Source organism: Suricata suricatta, chromosome 17 (genome assembly GCF_006229205.1).
Source record: "Suricata suricatta isolate VVHF042 chromosome 17, meerkat_22Aug2017_6uvM2_HiC, whole genome shotgun sequence".
NCBI lineage: Eukaryota > Metazoa > Chordata > Mammalia > Carnivora > Herpestidae > Suricata > Suricata suricatta.
In genome coordinates, this window is record NC_043716.1 from 54705599 (window position 1) to 54724373 (window position 18775).

The following is an 18775-nucleotide window of genomic DNA, read 5'->3' on the forward strand; positions in this document are numbered from 1 at the left end:
GTCTTCTCGGAGCCCCCCCTCCTCCCGTGACTCTGTCCCCATGCCACACTCTAAATGACAGTGCTGACCCTTCCCTTCCCCCTCTGAAATCTGAGCTGTCAGCTCTGGGGCAGCCCTGCCCGCCCACGTCCCCCTCCCTGCTGAGAACACGAAAACATTAAAATCTCCATCCTCTTCAGAGGTCATTAGCCGAGAGCAAGCTACACATTGATTTTCTTTTACTCCTTCGGGTTCTGGCCAAACCCAAGGACTTCAGGCGGCCGTCGGAGGGCGGGGCTCTTTTCCCAGGCTCTGCCTTGTGTCCTTGAACTTGCCTTCTGGTCGCCTCATGATCCCCACAATAGGACATGCACAGGCACGCGCCATCCCAGGGCCAAAGACAAGGCCGGCCTTTGCTCCCGGAGAGGGTGGGGGCGGGGCTGGAGCAGGGGTGGGGCGTGGGTGCGGGTTTATCATGCTGATTGTAAAAGAGCCTTAAGATGTTTCTCTAGTCTCACAATGTCCTTCTCACAAAAGTCACTGAGGAAGTACTTTTTCTCCAGGGCATTTTGTGTTGCTCCACAGGCCTATCCAAGCGGGCGTCCTGGGTCATTTGAAACTCTCCCCTGGTGTTTGTGCGGAGACCGCGGGCCTCAGCGCGCCCTTCTGAAATGCAGCCGAGCCCGGTCCCCCGCCTGGGCGATGCCACCTTCCGTGAAGCCTGCGGTCCGGCCCTGCTCCGGACCTCGTCCAGGACACCTGCGCTGACACAGACGTGCCCTGCGCCCTTAAACACGGCCCCCCTCCCCCCGGCGGCAGATAAAGTCCGCCCTGCTCCGCGGAGGCAGCCTTAGCCGGGGCTCGGGGCTCGGGAGCCCTTGCGCCAAACAGACCCTTTGTCCACCCGTCACACGTTCCCTCTGCGGATCCCCCGGCGGCTCCTCGGAGACCCGCAGGCAGCGCTCCGGGCCCTTCCAAGACGCCTCTGTGAATAGCCAGCCTCAGGAATTTGCCGGCTGTTTTCACAGGTTTGCGACTCCGTTTTTCCAGTAATCCAGCCGAGCGCTTCTGGGCTGGGGCGCCGCGAGGGGAGCGCTCAGAGGGGGTGGGAGGCCCCCTCCCTGCCCTTTAGGAGGGGTCTGGGGGGACCGCCGGCCTGCCTGGCTCAGGATCCCCGGACAGGCGCTGGCACTGAGGCCGGGACGTGGCGCGGGCCATCTGGGACGAGCCGCGGTGCCCACGTCCAGAGGCGTCTCCCCGGGCCCGGCCCGCACCTCTGGTAAGCATCACAGCGAGACCGAAAACACCGTGTAACAAGAACCCAGTCCGGGCATCGCAGGCGGTCCTCGCGGGGGGAGAAGCCCCTTTCTATCCAGGCTGGTGCTTTAAGTGGCCGCGCACACGTCTCTAAGTGGCCATCTCCAGGCGGCTGGGTGAGCAGCGCGAATTCGGCCACCCACCGGGTTGTGCTTCCTTGTCAGCGACACAAGGGACGTAGCTCAAGGGCTCTCCAGCCCACCGGATTCGGCCCAACAACCTGACTGAGCACCGGGGCTCCGCACCCACTGCAAGCCGAGAGAGGGGTGCGCTGCTGGGTGCAGATGTCAGGACCGGGGACCCGGGGGTTGGCTGGGAAGGGGCCATGGAGGGCAGTGCCCGCGCCGAGGAGCAGAGGGGCACAGAGGCCGCCGGAAGTGGGCCCTCTTGTGAGCAGATGGTCAGCTGGGTGGAGAGAAGCTCAGAGGGAAGTGCTCCCGGGGCCGAGGACGAGGAGGTGCGGGCCGGAGCGGAGGGCCCGGGCGGCACAGTTTTCGTCAGGGACCGGCCGGGCCAGGACTCCAGGAGAGGCCAGCGTGCCCTCACAGGCCTCCCCTCCTGCGGCCCCCTGGCCCGACTCTCTCCCTCCTCCTCCCTGCACTGGTCCTGATTCCCCAGCTACTGTTCCTGGGCTTCACTCATTCATTATGGAAGGATCTATCACGTGCCTCCCATGATGCCCTGCTGCTGCCCACCCCCCAGCCCCTGTGCAGCCCTGCCACGGACCCCGATACCCTGCAGGGACCCCCCTCCCGCCCCCAGCACTCTTCACCCCTGCCCTCTCGCTGTGGCCACTTCCAGCTTTTTGGCTGTTTGGGGAGAAACTTTGTGTCTCATCCCCCAGGGGTGCCCAGAGCGCGGACCCCGAGACAGCCCGAGCCCGGGAAACGGGACCCTTGGGCAGCCAGCCTGCCAAGGCTGCCAACGGCAAGTCCCTTCCCTGTCTTCCCCCCACGGCCAGAGGAACGATGGATTTGGGGGTGAATGGGCTCTTCCGCAGAGTGGCAAGTGGAATTAGCAGCGAAGAAATAAATTCAGCCGCAGACAGCCAGGAGCGGAGATCAGCGGGGGTTTTGTCGAAGAGGAGGGTGGAGGGGGAGCAGCCCTCCGTCCCCTGTGGGTGACTCGTTCCTGGCTCTCCAGGTTACACTGCAGGCCTCCGCCTGGGCTCGGGAGAAGCCCCCTCCTACCCAGCGACAGGCCATTCGTGACCGCTGCTGAGTTCATGGTTGAATCGTGCAAATCAGGACAGCTGTGCGACCACATCTGTTTGCCTTTGTGCAGCGCCTTCTCGAAGGGAGGCCTGCGGGTCCCAGTCTCTGCCAGCTGCAGGGGCCCCCAAGGGGCTAAGTCTGTCCCCAGGGACAGAGCCTAGCAGACCGGCCTGAGAGCCCGAGGGGCCACTCACCCGCCATGGGCCCTCGGCCGGGTGCTACCCGATGACCAGAGACCTGGCCGCCTTGTGGGGCAGTGACACGCTGGACGAGACGGAAGACGGGCTCTGCTCAGCACAGGCCGGGCACAGACACACGTCCAGCGGGAGACGCCCGCCGTCCTTGGAGGGGTGGCCACAGGACCGCGGCTTGCGGGCTCCCACAGACAAGGGGGAGGCGTGGCGGGGCAGGGACAGAGGACATCGGCACAGAAGACACTGAGGAGGTCCCTGCGGTCACAGGTGACCTGCCGAGGGTGACGGAGAACAGGGGTGCACCCGCACCGCCGGCCAGCCTGGTTGTGTCCGGACAGACATCGCTGCGTCCGGAGGAAGGGCTTCCTTGACCCCCGCAGCTGTCACTTCAGGTCGCCTCTGCCCCTTTGACTAACGGCTGACCTGACATCTTTCAGCGAGCGACCTTGTTGCAGCCGGTAATTCAAATCTCTCTCAGCGTCAGAAATAATAAGCGCCTCTGTGAGACGAGCAAGCAGAAGCTTAAGTTGAGTGCAGATTAATGGGGTTTTAATATTCCTAATTTAATCACTCTTTTCTGTCGCTCTGTGGGCAACATGATGTAGCAGCTAATTATTTTTTTAACCATGATGGGGATCTTTCCTAATCAATTTTATATTTAACATGAATGAAGGGAGGGCAGTGATTAATGAGAGAATAAATCTCACCAAACAGGCACCAGCCAGCCATCAGTTAAAAATATGCCAGGATGGTGGGTTTTTGTTTTTTTTTTTCCTTGCGGAGCAAATCCTTCAGGGACGGGCGGGAGCGCGCAAGGTGAAGTCTGTTTCATTCTGCAGAGAAGAAAGACGTTAAAGTTGTTTTCAAAAATGTGTAGGTTGGAAAAGAGCACACCTGTCTTCTGAGCTGAAATATGGTGACCGGAGCAGTGGACCCGGGCAGCCGGTGCACGGCTGAGGTCCGCCCGGAGATGACTCGCCTTGTGATGCAGCGCCAGAAGGTTGGCAGTAGCCCAACGCTCCGTCCCGTGGCCAGCGTCGCTCAGCCACCCACCTCCCTTCCTCTGATCGCATGGGGACAGTTTATCCTCTGCCGGCATGGCAAAAAGGGGCAGTTAGAGACCCCGCTTCCAGAATTGTCCCTGCAGAACATTGTTATCACGTGCTCCGTTCTATTGTTGGTTAGTGTTGTTCATCTGTTGCTTGTGCGGATTTGTAAATTCCACGTTGTCATAGGTATGACTGTCGAGAAGAAACACAGCACACAGAAGGTTCTGGACCATCTGAGGTCCCAGGGGTCCCCCTGGGGGCGGGCCGGTCTGGGAACGCATTTCCTGCCGATTAGGAGGGGCTCTTGTGCATTCAAATGTTGCTGCGCTTTTACTTGGTGACCTTGGGCCTCCGTCTTCTCATCTTCTAAAAGGGGGTCCATGAAGGCACCTGAGCGGCTCAACGGATTAGGCTTCCCGCTCTTGATTTCGGCTCAGGTCATATCTCACAGTTTGTGGGTTCGAGCCCCGTGTCGGGCTCTGTGCTGACAGGGAGGACTCTGCTTGGGATTCTGTGTCCCTCTGCCCCTCCCCTGCTTGCTCTCTCTCAAAAAATAAAGCCGACTTTAAAAAAGGGTGGGGTGTGGGGACCATGATGTGCCTGCCCTGGGAACTGGTGAGGGCTCAGCACACTTCCTGACACGCACGTGACCCTAGAAGGCCTGTGGCAGGCGGGGGCCCCAGGAGCTGGCTGGGAGGCGGTCCTCAAGGCAGTGCAGGTGAGCGGGAGGTGTGACAGGAGGAAGCAGGCCATGCAAGGGGCTGCTCCAGGCTGAGCCCACAATTTGGGGACAGCGGTCTCACCCGAGTGCGGCCCCAGCTGGGGGCCAGGGGGCTGACAGTGCACGGCCCGCCCGGCCGTCACGGGGTAGGGGAGACGCTTCCGGCCCTCTCGCAGACCAGCCTCCAGCAGTCTGAGGACACCTGCCGCTCCATGTGCACGAACAGGTGCAGGCACTCGAGGTGACATGGACGGCGGCTGCCCAGGCGGCGGGCTCTGCTCCCGCAGCAGGGGTGGGACCGGGCACAGACCCCTTCCTGGGGAGGGAGACAGTTGGGTCCTAGGCGAATGTGTGCCCTGGGAGCCGTGGTCCCTGGAGGCCTGGGGGGCGCTCTGCGCCGGGGCCGCACCCCCAGGAGGAGGCTGCGGGGCAGACGCCAGAGCCCACAGGCCAGAGAGGCCCAGCGCAGCACCTCTAACAAGCAGAGGGGGGCGTCTTTGATGGCAGAAATGCGGTTCCTCTTGGAAGGTGAGGGTCTGGGGGCTCCTGGCTGACTCAGCCAGTGGAGAGGGCGACTCTTGATCTTAGGCCGTGGGTTCTTGCCCCACACTGGGTGTACTTACAAGTAAAATATTTAGGGGCACCTGGACGGCTCAGTTACATGTCCAGCTCTTGGTTTTGGCTCAGGTCATGATCTCACAGTTGGTGGGGCCAAGCTCCACGTCAGGCTCTGTGCTGACAGTGAGGAGTCTGTTTGGGATTCTCTGTCTCTACCAGGCTCTCTGCCCCTCCCCCACACACGCTCACTCTCTTTCTCTCTCAAAATAAATATTTAAAAAATAAAATATTTAAAAAAAGAAAAAGAAAAAGCAGGTGAAAATTTGCCGGCAGAGCACAAAGCAGGGAGAGGTCAGAGCAGGCTTGGCCGCCGAAGGAGTCCAGCCCTGAAGCGAGGCCCCGGGGAGCTGAACCAGGAGGTTTGGCAAAGACCAGCAGGATGTCTTAGAGAACAGTGTTCAAGGCAGTGGGAACAGCAGGTGCAAAGGCCCGGAGGCAGGAGTCTGCCTGGCCTTCAGGAGGGTGAAGGGAGCCAGTGTGGCCGCAGTGAGGGCGAGGAGGAGTGTGCAGGCCTGGGTGAGGCCCTGGGCCCCGCTGAGGATGGTGGGAACCGTCCCCGGGAGGGTCAGAGGCACAAAGTGCCGTGTTACAACTCTGGTTGTCGAGCTGAACACCCTACGGGGCATGGGTGGGAGATGGCGGTGGGCAGACCAGTGTGGACCGGGTGGGGAGGGCTGGGTTCCAGGCGAAGCTGGGAGGATTCACTGGCAGACTGCGTGGGGCGGGGGATGTGGGGGACAGAGAGGAGTCAGGAGAAGTCATGGCCTTTCGGCTGGAGCGGGTGGAGGCTGGGGCGGGGGCTGAGTCCAGATGGGGGGGCAGGTGGGCGCGGGTGGGGGCCTTAGGGAGAGAGACCGAGCGGAGATATGCGGTTTGGCACTTGTTTCTGGTGAGCTCAGTTCTGTAGAGGGAGGGCCTGGGGTCTTGCAGTCAGACCTGCCTTGGACCCTGGATCACGTCTTTCCCAGTGTGGGGCTCCTCCAGGAAGCCCTCTGAGCTTGCTTTCTCCTCAGGAGGGAAAGAGGGAGGGGCGTGGACAGTCAGTCCCGGGCTGTCAGGGCGCGGCCACACCCCCGGGGGCTGGCTTGGGGCTGAATGATTTCTCAAGGTATAATTCTTTCATAGACATTAAGCTTTCTTTCTTCTTCTTCTTTTTTTAATGTTTATTTACTTAGAGCGCAAGCGAGCTCATGTGTACACACAGAACCGGCAGAAAGGGAGAAGGGGGACAGCGAATCCTCAGAAGTCCCCGTGCTGTCTTCACAGAGCCCGATGTGAGGCTCGATCCCACGAACCATGAGATCTTGACCTGAGCCTAAATCAAGAGTCGGACGCTGACCCGACTGAGCCCCCCAGGCGCCCTGGCATTTAGCTTTCTAACCTCCATTCTATTTCACCTTCTCTTCCCCAACCTTACGGATGGGCACCGAGGGGCGCCGTTCGCTGGGGACCAGGTCAGTGGCCCAGCCTGGCGTGGGCCCCACCCACGCACCTTCCTCTCCCCAGAACGTGGGACCCGGGACGGTCAAAGCTCTAACGTCTCCTTCCGTCCCGCCCTCGGAACCGATGGCTGCGGCTTCCCATTCGGCCTAACAAGTTTTACGTAAACATCGTCTTGGGTTTAATTTCCTTTGTTTGGGGAGGTCAGTTAAAGGTTTCCACATAATTCTATTAAATCGCTGGTCTCCCAAGTGAGGAGATGAGGCCAAGTTCTAGAACTTTGCAAAGAGGGAAGGGAACGTGTGCCCTGAACCCCCTTCCTTCGCCTCAAGGAAAATCAGAGGAAGAAACTGTTCCGCAGAGAAACGGCCACAGTCCAGTGCGTTTCTTTGCTTCCTTCCCTCCTCAGTGTCCCTTTGTCCACCCGAACGCGGGGTCCTTGGTCCCTGCCTGGCCCCTTCCCCCCGGATTAGTTCTTCCCTTTTCAAATTGGCGCTGGGAGGCACTCGGGTACCCGAGAGCCTCCGCTCATCCAACAAGGCAGGAGGGGGAGGGGAGGCTCTGGTGACTTGGGGGCTGGGGGGACAGCGCAGTAACTCTCTGGTTGAGACGCACTACGACTCAGAAGGGTACGTCCCTGAGCATTTTCCTCCCTTGGTTTTAAGGCCATTTCTGCTTCAAGGAAATTGAATCCATGTGTGTTTGGATTAATTGCCTAACTCCTAAAAATGTTGTTTTGTAAGAGCAATTTGAAGTCCAAAAACCTTTTAAGTTGCTTTCCACCCTTTGCACACGGCCCAGCCGGGGGGTCTGAGCGAGCCCTCCGGGGCCAGGACTGTGCTCACGGCTGGATCAGGCTGGTGAGGAATCAACGGCCCCATGCGGGGTTCAGTTCACCCCCGCGTAAGATGGGCTTCCAAGCCCCAGGCCGAAATCCAGGAAGCTTCTGGGTCCTGCTGGTGTGGACTCCAGAGAACAGGGATGCCCTTTGTGGTCTTATGTTGAATCTGAGGTTTCCTTTCCCTGGGTCTGATTTCCGGAGCTTGGCTGTCTGGCTGGTGGGATAAATTGCGCTGAAGAGGTTTCGGGAACCTGGAAGGATGAGCTTCTCAACCTGGGAGATGCTGCTGAAGACAGAGGGGTGCCTTCTGTTCTAGAAAGTGTTCCAACGCTTAGGCTTCGAGACTCAGGGGGCGGCCCTCTATTGTGGCTAGAAGAGGAAGAACCCGGCTTCCTGAGTAGCCAAATCCATTGGGAGGCGGGAGGGTTAATGCCCAGCCTGGGAGCCTTCCTCTCTCTGCCGTCCCCAGACCTCAGTTTCCCCATCTGCTCAATGGGAATGACCTCTGACCTCAAGGAGCTCTGGGAGTCGCAGTGAGAGCTCAGGCACCCCTCCCCCTCCCTCCCAGGGCCACCTGCAGGTCCTGCTTCAGTGGCAGGTCCACCTGGCCTCTGGAACCTTCCCGACGACTTCCTGGGGCCTGCCTTCCGTTCCCTAGCTACCGCAGGAAACTGCATTGAGGAGCCCGAAGCGTTTCCTACCAGCTTCCTGCTGCACTGTTCTTTCCGTCGCGGGGACCGGCCACGCTCTCTAACACCCTCCCACAGCCCCGCGGGAGAGGCTAGTACGGCCGCCGACGGGCAGCTGAATTCCCTTTGGCTGCAAACGGCCTCGGGTGTAGATCGATGTGGGCTGTGTGGCCCAGGGTGCCCCGTTCGGACGCTAAGAAGGAAAACGCTTGTGAGCAATTTCTTCTGAGGAATGAGCACAGAGGAGTGAAACGGCGACCTTGGCCGTTTCAGAAGAAGGTAGCTTGAAGATTGGGGGACACTGCGTGTCCGGAGCAAGTCAGGGCGTTCGTGAGGTGCGGAGGAGCCATCAGCGGATGAATGCAGACACAGGCTGCGGTCCCCGCGGACGCCGGCATGTTAGGAGGGGTGCCACCTGCTGCCACAGGGGCGAGCCGGGAAAACGTGGCCGCGTGACGCAGCCGGACACAGAAGGCCATGTGTCGCGGGTTTCCCTTTCTCGATGGAGCGCCCGGAAGGAGCAGATCCACGGAGACCGGAGGCTGCTGGGTGGTTGGCTGGGGCAGGAGGAGGGAGGCCTGGGGAGCACCGCCCATGAGTGCTCCGGAAGTGGTTTGGAGAAGGTGGGCGGAGCTACGGAGGGGTTTCCAGAAGAGGAGGGGCGAGCGCACATGACTTTCAGAAGGCTTGCCCAGGGGCAGGCGGTGACGAGCGGGCAGGGGAGCAGTGGGGAGGGCAAGAATGCGGATGCAAGAGTCCGGATGGGAACGGATCCAGAGGGGTGGGATATGCAAGCAGCGGATACTACTGGGAGGTGAAAAAGAATGAAACCTTGCCATTTGCCGCAACGTGGGTGGAACTAGAATGTGTCACACTACGCGAAATAAGCAAGTCAGAGAAAGACAGGTATACGATTCTGCTCATATATGGGATTTAAGAAACTTCACAAATGAACACGAGGGAAGGGAAGGATAAAGGACAGTTACAGAGAGGGAAGCAAACCATAAGAGACTCTTAAATACAGAGAACAAACGGAGGGTGGATGGGGGTGAGGGGTGAGGAGTGGGGGCGGGTAGGGGGAGGGTGGGCACTGACGAGTGCACTTGTTGGGAAGAGCTCTGGGTGTCGTATGTAAGCGATGAATCACGGGAATCTATCCCCGAAGCCAAGAGCACACTGTACATGCTGTATGTTAGCCAACTTGATAATACATTATATAAAAAATAAAAGAAAAATAAAATAAAATAAAGTAAAATAAAAAATAAAGTAAAATAAAATAGTAAAAAATAAAATAAAAAACTAAATTAAATTAAATACAATAAAATAAAGTAAAATAAAAAATAAAGTAAAATTAAAAATTAAAATAAAATAGTAAAAAATAAAATAAAATAAAAAAATAAAGTAAAATAAAATAAAATAAAGATAAAACAAGAGTCCGGGTGAGAAAGATGAGGTCTGGAGCCCAGAGTTGGGTTCAGAGAGGGGACAGTGTGTCACACACAGGGGTTTCTGTGGGTCAGTCCTGGTGACTGATTTGGGAATAAAATCTTCCTCCTGCTGGGCTGACGGCACCAGGAATACATTTCTCCCCCCAAAGGCATGTCAACTAAAACATCCCCTTTGCCTCTAGACTTTACCTTTTGTCCTGGCTTTTATTATTTTTTAAATGTTTATTTATTTTTGAGAGATGGCAAATGGGGAAGGGGCCGAGGGAGGGGGTAGAGGATCCCAAGCGGGCTCCAGGCTGAGAGCAGCGAGCCCGATGCGGGGCTCGAACTCACGAACTGTGAGATCGTGACCTGGGCTGAAATCAAGAGTCGGACACTTAACCGGCTGAGGCACCCAGGTGCCCCATACAATTGTTTTTTAAAGGGAGGAAGGGCAGTGTTTAATGATGTACAAGTGACTCTAATGTGAATATCAAGTCTGGTAAGAATATGATTATTTTTGTTTATTAATTTTTTTCATGTTTGTTTATTTTTGAGAGACGAGGAGAGAGACACACAGAGAGAAGTCACCGGTGCAGGGCCTGATGCAGGGCTCGATCCCTTGAACTGTGAGATCATGACCTGAGCGGAAATGCTCAACCGACTGGACCCCCCAAGCGGCCCGTGAATGTGCTCGGGAAGGAGCACAGTGTTGCCGTGTACTTGAGTCTTCTTTCGCTCCTTGCTTTGGGGACAAATAACCAAGAGGTAGACTTGTGGACTTGTAGACGGAAACTTGTCCCTTGTCAGCTGGTCCAGACCTGGGTCTAGAGGGCTGACGTCCCCCTCACACTCACACCGGCTCCGTGGTCACCTGACCCAGCCCGGGCCCATCAGTGAGCTCCGTCCTCCTGACTGATTCCAAGATGCACTAATCAGGCGAAGGCCAGTCAGCCCTGAGGCCTCTGCTGGGACAGAGCGGCGAGTTCCCTCCCAGTCTTGTGGGGCTAGTGGGCCGGAAGCCCGGAGATGCTCTTTCTTTCTTTCTTTCTTTCTTTTTTAATGTTTTATTTATTTTTGAGAGAGAGAGAGAGAGAGAGACAGCGTGAGCAGGGGAGGGTCAGAGAGAGAGAAAGACACAGAATCTGAAGCAGGCTCCATACTCTGAGCTTGCTGTCGTGGGCACAGAGCCAGATGCAGGGCTCGAACCCACGAACTGTGAGATCAAGACATGAGGCGAAGTCGGACGCTTAACCGACTGAGTCACCAGGTGCCCCAGGAGATGCTATTTCTGCTGCTACTCAAGGAGGGCCTGCCTGGGGACGGAGCTGGCCCAGAGGAAGGCGGAGCTGAGACACAGAGAGCAGGCCCTGAAGACGTGGTTTGCACACTGAGGTCCCACCATGTGGAACCGTCCAGACTTCCCAGCCATGTGAGTCCAAACATCCCCTTCCTTTTTTCCCTTCAGCCAATTAAACCAGCCTTGGGTCCCTTGTCATCAAGAGTCCCTCTGGCGCCCACGTCAAGTGCCTGCTCTTTTCCTACTAAAGCCACACGGGCAGACAGAGAGGGAGACACAGAATCGGAAGCAGCTCCAGGCTCCGAGCTGTCAGCACGGAGCCCGACGTGGGGCTCGAATTCAAGAACTGTGAGATCGTGACCTGAGCCGAAGTCGGACGCTCAACCAACTGAGACAGCCAGGCACCTCTCTTTGGGTTCATTAAAAAAAAAAACAAAACATTTAATTGACACATGAATGACACATAAAAAGCTGTGCATAGTTAATGGGTGCAACTTGATGAATTTGGCGATTCGTACACACCCCTGAAAACATCGCTGTAATCTGTGCCACAAACATACCTATTCTCTCCGAAAGTTTCTTCCCAGATTCTTTACTACTATGGTCCTAACACTTAACATAGGATCTACCCTGTTAGCCCATGTTTAAGGGTAAAGTATAGCCTCTTTATCTTGCATAATTGAAACATTGGACTCTCCCCATTTTCCCCTCTTCCCAGCCCCTGGCCCCCACCATTCTATTTCCTGCTTCCAGGAGTTCAATCCTTTTAGATTCCTCACGTACGTGGTATCGTGCACTATCGGTGTCTCTGTGTCTGTCTCATTTCACTTGGACACACTTGTTTTGGTCTCTTTCTGAGTAGTCTTTCCTGTTCTGTTGATCTATGTGTCTAATCTGCCAACACCACACAATCTTGATTACTGCAGATAGATAAAAAGCCTAGAATAGGGTAGATTGATTCGTCTTTACTCTTTTTCAAAATTGTTTTAGCTCTTCCTTTAACTTTCCATTAAAAGTTTTAGAGTAATCTTGTCTACAGCTATGAAAAATCTTGCTGGGATCTTAATAGCAATTGCTTTAAATTTGTGTCAATTTGGAAAGAATGGGCATCTCTACTCTGTCCAATCCATTATCATGGTATGTCTCTCCATTCATTTAGGTTTTCTTTCATTTCTTTGATCAATGTTGTGTCATTTTCAACATGTAAACCCTATACTAAATTTTGGTAGATTTACACATAAGTATTTCTCTTCATTTTTTTGAGTGGTTATAAATGGTATGGTTTTTAAATTTTTGTGTCTGTGCATTTATTGTTAGTATATAAAAACATAATAACTTTTTGTATGTTTATCTTATATCTTGTCACTTTGCTGAACTCATAAGTTTCAGGAGTTTTTAAAAATATTATTCTGTGCAATTTTCTAAGTAGACAGCCATGCCTTGTGCAAATAGATAGTTTCATATCTTCCCTTCAGATCTGTATGTCTTTTATTTCCTTTTCTTGTCTTATTGCGCTGGTGGGGACTTCCACTGTGATGTGGAATGAGAGGGGTCAGAGCCGACATCCTCCCCTCGCCCCAATGTTAGCAGGAAAGCATTCAGTCTTTTGCTAATTGCTAGTAAGTATAAGAAAATCTGCAGAGACCCTTCTTCCAAACAAACCCACATTCATAGATTCCTGGTGGACGTGTCTTTGGGAGGACTTCCATTTGATTCAGTGCAGGTAAGAGGGCTTGCCCGGGCCTCGCCTTGCCAGGGTCCGGTCGAGGGCCGACCGCTATGGCCTCGGAGCTGAGGCAACAGAAAGTGGTCCTGTCTCTGAAGAGAGACCACTCCCCCCCAGCATTACCGGTGGGAGGTGAGACCTAGTTGCGTGAGGTGGGAATGATTTGCAGGCAGACCTGATGCTGCAGGAATCAGGGGCAGCTTCACCCGAGAGATGGGGCTAGAGAAGCAGGAGCCCCTCTCTGTGGATACAAAGGATGCCCAGCTGGGACTTGTGCAGGCCCGAGGGAGACTGTGACACCCAGTGGCTTGCCAGCAGGGCCGTGAGCTGGGCAGGGTGCAGGCTGGATTTGGGTAGCTGGGCCGTTCTCCCGAATCAAGATATTTTTTAACTAAGACTTAAGTCCTGAGCTGCACACCAAGAAGGAATCTATCTCTTCACCATCTGTAATTGCTTGTGACCTTCTAAATCCCCCCATCTCGTGGGTCATGTTGATCTGGTTCCCATTGGCTGGCTGGAGGCTAGGCTGTCATCCACCAGCCCCAAATACTTCTGAGTCTCTCTCTAAGCACAGATAAAATACAGTCCCCATCTGCAAGAACTCTCTACCCTGGGAGAGAAAGGAATAAAACCTCATGCAAAGGCACCTAGTAAGTGCTGTAACAAAGGCTGTGTGCATGGACGGCTGCTGGGGGCCAGACCACGGGCTCACACCCTCTTACGGTTTTGGACACTGAGACTCACAATGCCAAGGCCACCCCTGCAGCCACACGGCTGTTAACGGTGGGGCCAGGATTCCACACATACTCCGTGCGTTGTCAAAGTCTTACTTTTTCTGGAAGAGCACACACTGCCCGTGAGTCCAAGGGCAGGGGCGATAGTGTTGGGGATGCTGCCTGTGTCAGGAAAAGGGGGGCAGCAGAATGGGGCAGGAGGGCCCCCCAGGGGGTACCCTCTCACAAAGCCTGGGGGTCCCTCATAAGTGAGCTCTGGACTGGGACGTGGAGAGGGAGGGGAAAGTGTTCCGAGCTGCGTAAGCCGGCAGCATGTACAAAGGCTGGAGAGCATGATGCTGCTTCACTGTGGTTAGAATGTTCCAGAAATAAGACAGGGTGGGGGTTGCAAGGCAGACAGGGCCTAGGAGAGGCCTCCCGAGCTGTGTTCTGGAATCTGGCCTTTGTCTGAGCCACGGAAGGGTCCTGCCTAAGCGAGGTAATCAGCCTCCTCCCGAGGGGCTGGAATGTTTTGGAACACGGTGGGCGAGCGTACTGCCAGGCTCCGTTTGGAGGATGCCCAGGCCCATGGCCCACCTCCACCTGCTCCTTCCACACCCCCAGCTCAGCGCCCAGGCCCCCGGCTGCAAATCCAGTGACCCACACTCCTGATGAGAACACCAGCAGGAACCGAGGCCAAGAGAACAGAGGCGGGAGTGGGGAAGTGGGGAGGGGGCTGCTGTCTAGCAATGACCACGATGCTCCCCCCGGCCCCCGCTACATGTGGCCGGCCAGGCAGGTGCCCAGGTAAGGGGTGCCGGTGTGTGGTCGGGCTCCCGGAGGCAGGAACCAGTCCCCTGCTTGCCCTCGGCTCTGAGCAGGGCGGAGTGGTGGGGCGTGCCGGGGATATGGCCTCTCTGCACCCCTCTTCCTCCTGGGGGGTTGGGACCCTTCCAGAGCCTGCACAAGACCCCCCTCTGTTTTTGGGGGGAGCTCAGGTCAGGTTAGAATTTGAACCTCCTCCCACTGGGTGATCCCAACTGTACAATTCATCTCCTTCCCCCGGGGCGGGGCCAGACCCCCGCTGAGCCTGACTGGCAAGACAGCCCCTCCTCTGGGTCCCCCAAGGAGCCGTTCCCAGGTATCAGCAGCAGCCCCCCACCCCCACAGCCCGGAGAACACAGACCCGGCAGCCCTGGCCCCTCCGCCTTTCCACGCAGCCAGCAGGTTGCCATGGTGACGAGCCAGTGTGAGCATCTCCGTCTTACTGCTGGAGTCTTTCCAGGCTCTGCCCCTCCTGGCCCCCAAGGCAGCCCTGGTGGCGCTCAAATAGCAAGGAGGGAACTGAACCAGCCAGGGGAGGCAGGGGGGTGGGGAGGGGACCAGGGATGACCGCCAATCCGGACACCACTCCTGAGAGTTACTTCCTGGGGGGCGGGGAGTGCCAGGAAGACGTACGGAGCAAACAGTACAGTGCCTGGCAGACTTCTTTCTGGGGTGGAGGGTGGTGGGGGGCGGCTGGGGCTCTGCCTCTGAGCTTGTGTGTGCCAGCTTGGGGCACCGAGCAGGGATCCCCACGGAGCTAAAGGAAGGCCGACAGGACTGGCTTCACCTCCGCTCACACACGCAGACCTACAGCCTTGGAGGAGGGTGGGGGGCGGGGACCGTGGACTTCTCCTTCCTACTCTGACTTGTGGTCTGCACGGAACTAGGTTCCGGCCTGCGTCCCGTGCTCAGTCCTAAAGAGGACAGCCCCCTGCAGACAAGTGCAAGACAAGGTCAAGTGCTAGAGCACAGTCCAGGCTTGGTCCCCCCTGCTTTGTCCAGGCACAAGTTTGTTCACCTGGAAGGCCATCCTTGAGGCCAGAGGGTGCAGTGAGCCACAGATGGTTGAGGGGCCAAGAGGGGGCAGCACAACAGGTCTGCCCCCTCCAGCCCACGTGCTGGGCACCCACGGAGGTGCATCTGACGGCCAGGAGGGATTAAGGGATCCATTTCCTACCCTCCAGCAGTGCTTTTCAGAACCTCCTTCCTCTCTCCCCAGTTCTCTGATACGCCACCGTCTCTAAGTCACCAGCGTGATGTTTAGTCTTGTACGTCGGCTTCACCAGGCGGTAGTACCCAGTTATTTAGTTGAACATTAATCTAGGTGCTGGCTGTGAAAGATGTGGCTAACATGGACAGCTGGGTGACTAAGCGAAGGAGACCTCCTCCTGCTCAAGTGGTGGTGGGCCTCATCCAATCAGTTGATGGTCTTAAGAACCCCAACTGAGCTTTCCAAGGAAGAAGAAATTCTCAAGACTGAGGTAGCAACTCTGGCCCGAGTCCTGCCAGGCCTCCCTCCAGACATCAGACTGGCCAGCCCCACAACTACATGAGCCGATTTCTTACACTGAATCTCTCTCTGATGAGATCTGGCTGATACACCAATCTGTCAGCTGGCTAAGCCCTTTCAGTCCTCTCCTTCCTCCTCTCTCTCTATCTCCCTCGCTTTCCCTCTCTCTCTCCTCCCTTCTCTCCGTGTGTCTGTCTGTCTATGTCCCCACCATGACTTCAAAGACTTTTCTGTCACCTTACCTGGATTCTTCAACAACAAACAAAAGTCCAGGATCTGACCCCACGAACAAGAATCCACTTCCTCCCTCCTGTCTGTGGTCTATTACCTTCTCCTACTCTTGTCGATGCTGGCCTTGGAGGGAACAGGAGCTAGGCTGGCTGGAGGGAGGAGCCGAGCCACCGAAGGAGGGGGGCGGGGAGGCTAAGATGTGCTCTCTCTCCGTGGGCGGAGCCGGGGAAGGGGGGGGGGCGTTGGGCTATGAGACATCTGTCCTCCGTCACATAGGTTTTGTTTGGTGATCAGAGCCTACAGCCGAATGGAAGGGAGCCCCTGCTGGTTTGGGCTGGCCCTCTGTCTGGGCTGATGGCTGAGGCCAAGGCAGGCCCATGACTTCAGGGGCCTTTGCAGTGAGCCGTGCAGGGCCGGGTTGGCACTTGGAGCTTCCGTGTCCTTCAGGTCCGTGCCCTCTCTACCACGGGGCTGCCTGTGTCCAAAAGAGCTGGACGGAGGAGGCAGGTATGAGCTGTGGAGGGTCACAAGTGCGGAGCGCGGGGCCCAAGGAGATGCAGCCACATCGCCCTAAGGGACCCCAGAAAGGCTTCAAGGAAGAGGTCACACTGGAGATGACCTTGAAGGATGTCGGGCTGAGGCCTTTAGAAGATGAAGCAGGGAGGGCATCATGGAGGGGGCAATGGGGGGAGCAGAGCCTGGAGGCGGGGCAGAGGGGACAGTGAGGGGCGTCCTGCCGGCTCCGTACTGGGGCTCAGCCCCTGCATGGGGGCGGCCGGAGGAAAGACCCGAGGTTGCTGGGGCCACGTGAGGACGGCCCGACCTTTCTGCCAGTCCCGTCTCTTCTCGCTGCGGCAGGTGGTGGGGACGTGGAGGGTTCTGAGCACGCAGGTGGCATCCCCAGGGCAGGACCAGAATAGGAGGGACCATGGGGGAAGGGGGAGGGCAGCTGGAACCAGGATTCGGGGGGAGCAGGGCAGAGGGGAGATGTGGCCTCAGACTAGGGGTGGGGGTCTAGCTGTTCAGCCGGGGGGACCCCGGGGCAGGGAGAATACCATTAGGGGACACTCCCCCACTGAGCCGCAACGGGAGTGACAGGTGCAAATCCGCTGGAACTTGAAACGGACCAAGGGGTTTTCTGCTTAGAAGAAACTGCTCATAAAGCAAGGAATCATCTCATAATCAGATGAACTACGACCAACCTATGTTCTCGTAAGTTTGGGTCTCCTACTTATTAAAGTATCAGAGCCTGTCTGTTACCCGTGTTTGTCCCTACGGTCATTGGACCGTTCGGTTCTCCAGGCCTGAGCCTGAGAAACAGACAGCAGATCCCCTCCAGCCCTCCTGTGGCCCCTGCCTGCCCCTCCAGGCCTCCTGTCACCCCTGCCCGCCCCTCCAACCCTCCTGTCACCCCTGCCCCCCTCCAGCCCTCCTGTCACCCCTGCCCACCCCTCCAGCCCTCCTGCACCCCTGCCCGCGAAGTCAGGGCACCTGCGTCCCTCACAGCCCAGGCGTTGACCCTAAGTGGGAGGGCAGCCAGCAGCAGCAGGCATGATGGGGCTTCCTGCTTGTGACACGTCACAGAGAGGGGCCGGGTGACCTCCTTCGGCCCTGGGGCGGTTTCCTGGGGCCCTTGAAACAATTGCCACAACCTGGGGGCTGGAAGCAGCAGAAATGGATTCGCGCCGGCTCTGGAGTCTGCAGGACGGAGGTCAGGGCGTCCTGGGGCCGCGCTGTCTCCCCGCTCCCCAGGGTGAGGCTCCTCCTGCCCCTTCCAGGTCCCGCTGGCCTCCCTCGCGGCCGCCTCCTTCCCGTCTCTGCTCCCCGGCCTCGCGTGGGTTCATTTCTTCGCACTGGTTCCCGCTCCTGTTTCCCATTAGGACGCTGGCCTTTGGATCTAGGACTCCCCACAGGATCCAGCGCCACCTTGTCTGAGACGCGTAACTTGACCACATCGGCGAAGCCCTTCATCCCAAACAAGGCCACACTCTCACCAGTTCTGGGGTGGCCCCACGTGGGCACCTCCGCACCCACCACAGGCTGGGAGGAGAGGGCTGCGGGGCGGGACCCAGCCTCCAGGGGTCAGTCCTCTTCCCCAAGACACCCCGCCGCCCCGCCGCCCCTGCTGCCCCCCAAGCCTCTAAGGGAGCATCCCCCCCATGACCTGCTTTCCTGCAAAATTAGCAAACCCGGCAGACGCGCTTTCTCTCCGTGGCCCCACGAGTCCAGCTCTCCCGTCTGGGTGGACACGTGTGTGCTCTAGGCCAAGGGTCGGACCCAGGACACGATCAGACGCAGGTTTGAATCCTGCCGCACACACGAACCCGCTGTGTCCATGGTCAAAGCTTTAACTTCCAGGTGGTCTTTCTCTCCCCGTCTACAAAATGGCGACATGAAGACCCCTGCCCTTTTGGCTTCAGAAATAGTTTCTGGAACCCGTTTCCTCCCCACCCCCTCCCAGCAATTTCTCTCCACTAAGAACAGACTTAATTCTTTACATTTAATTCATTGGACGTTTGATATTTAATTTGAAAAACTCTAATGAATTATTAATATTTAATAAAAAATAAAATTTAAATATCCATTAACTTGGGCTTAAATATATAAACTGTTTCATTTCTTCATTCAATGCCTGTTTTAAAAAGTGGAACCGGGGCGCCTGGGAGGCACAGTCAGTGAAGCGGCCGGCCGGCTCAGGTCATGATCTCACTGTTCGTGGGTTCAAGCCCCACATCGGGCTCTGTGCTGACAGCTCAGGGCCTGGAGCTGCTTCCGATTCTGTGTCTCCCTCTCTCTCTGCTCCTCCTCCACTTGCACTTTGTCTCTGTCTCTCTCTGTCTCTCAAAAATAAACACTAAAATTTTTTAAAAATTAAAAAAAAAAGGGGGAACAGGAGCAACTGCTTAGAGCCCTCAGAGCCTGGACACGTTCTGGCGGCGCCACACCCCCATTCTGGCGGCCCCAGGCCGGCTGCTTGTGGG

General features: G+C 56.8%; 1 long non-coding RNA gene across 1 annotated transcript; it reads left to right on the forward strand.

The window, feature by feature from the left end:
• The first annotated feature begins 16097 nt into the window (after positions 1 to 16097).
• LOC115282846 lies at positions 16098 to 18299 on the forward strand. Its single transcript, XR_003904768.1, has 3 exons — positions 16098 to 16301; positions 16941 to 17006; positions 17675 to 18299. It is a non-coding gene; the product is annotated as an uncharacterized LOC115282846 (long non-coding RNA).
• Positions 18300 to 18775: the final 476 nt, after the last annotated feature.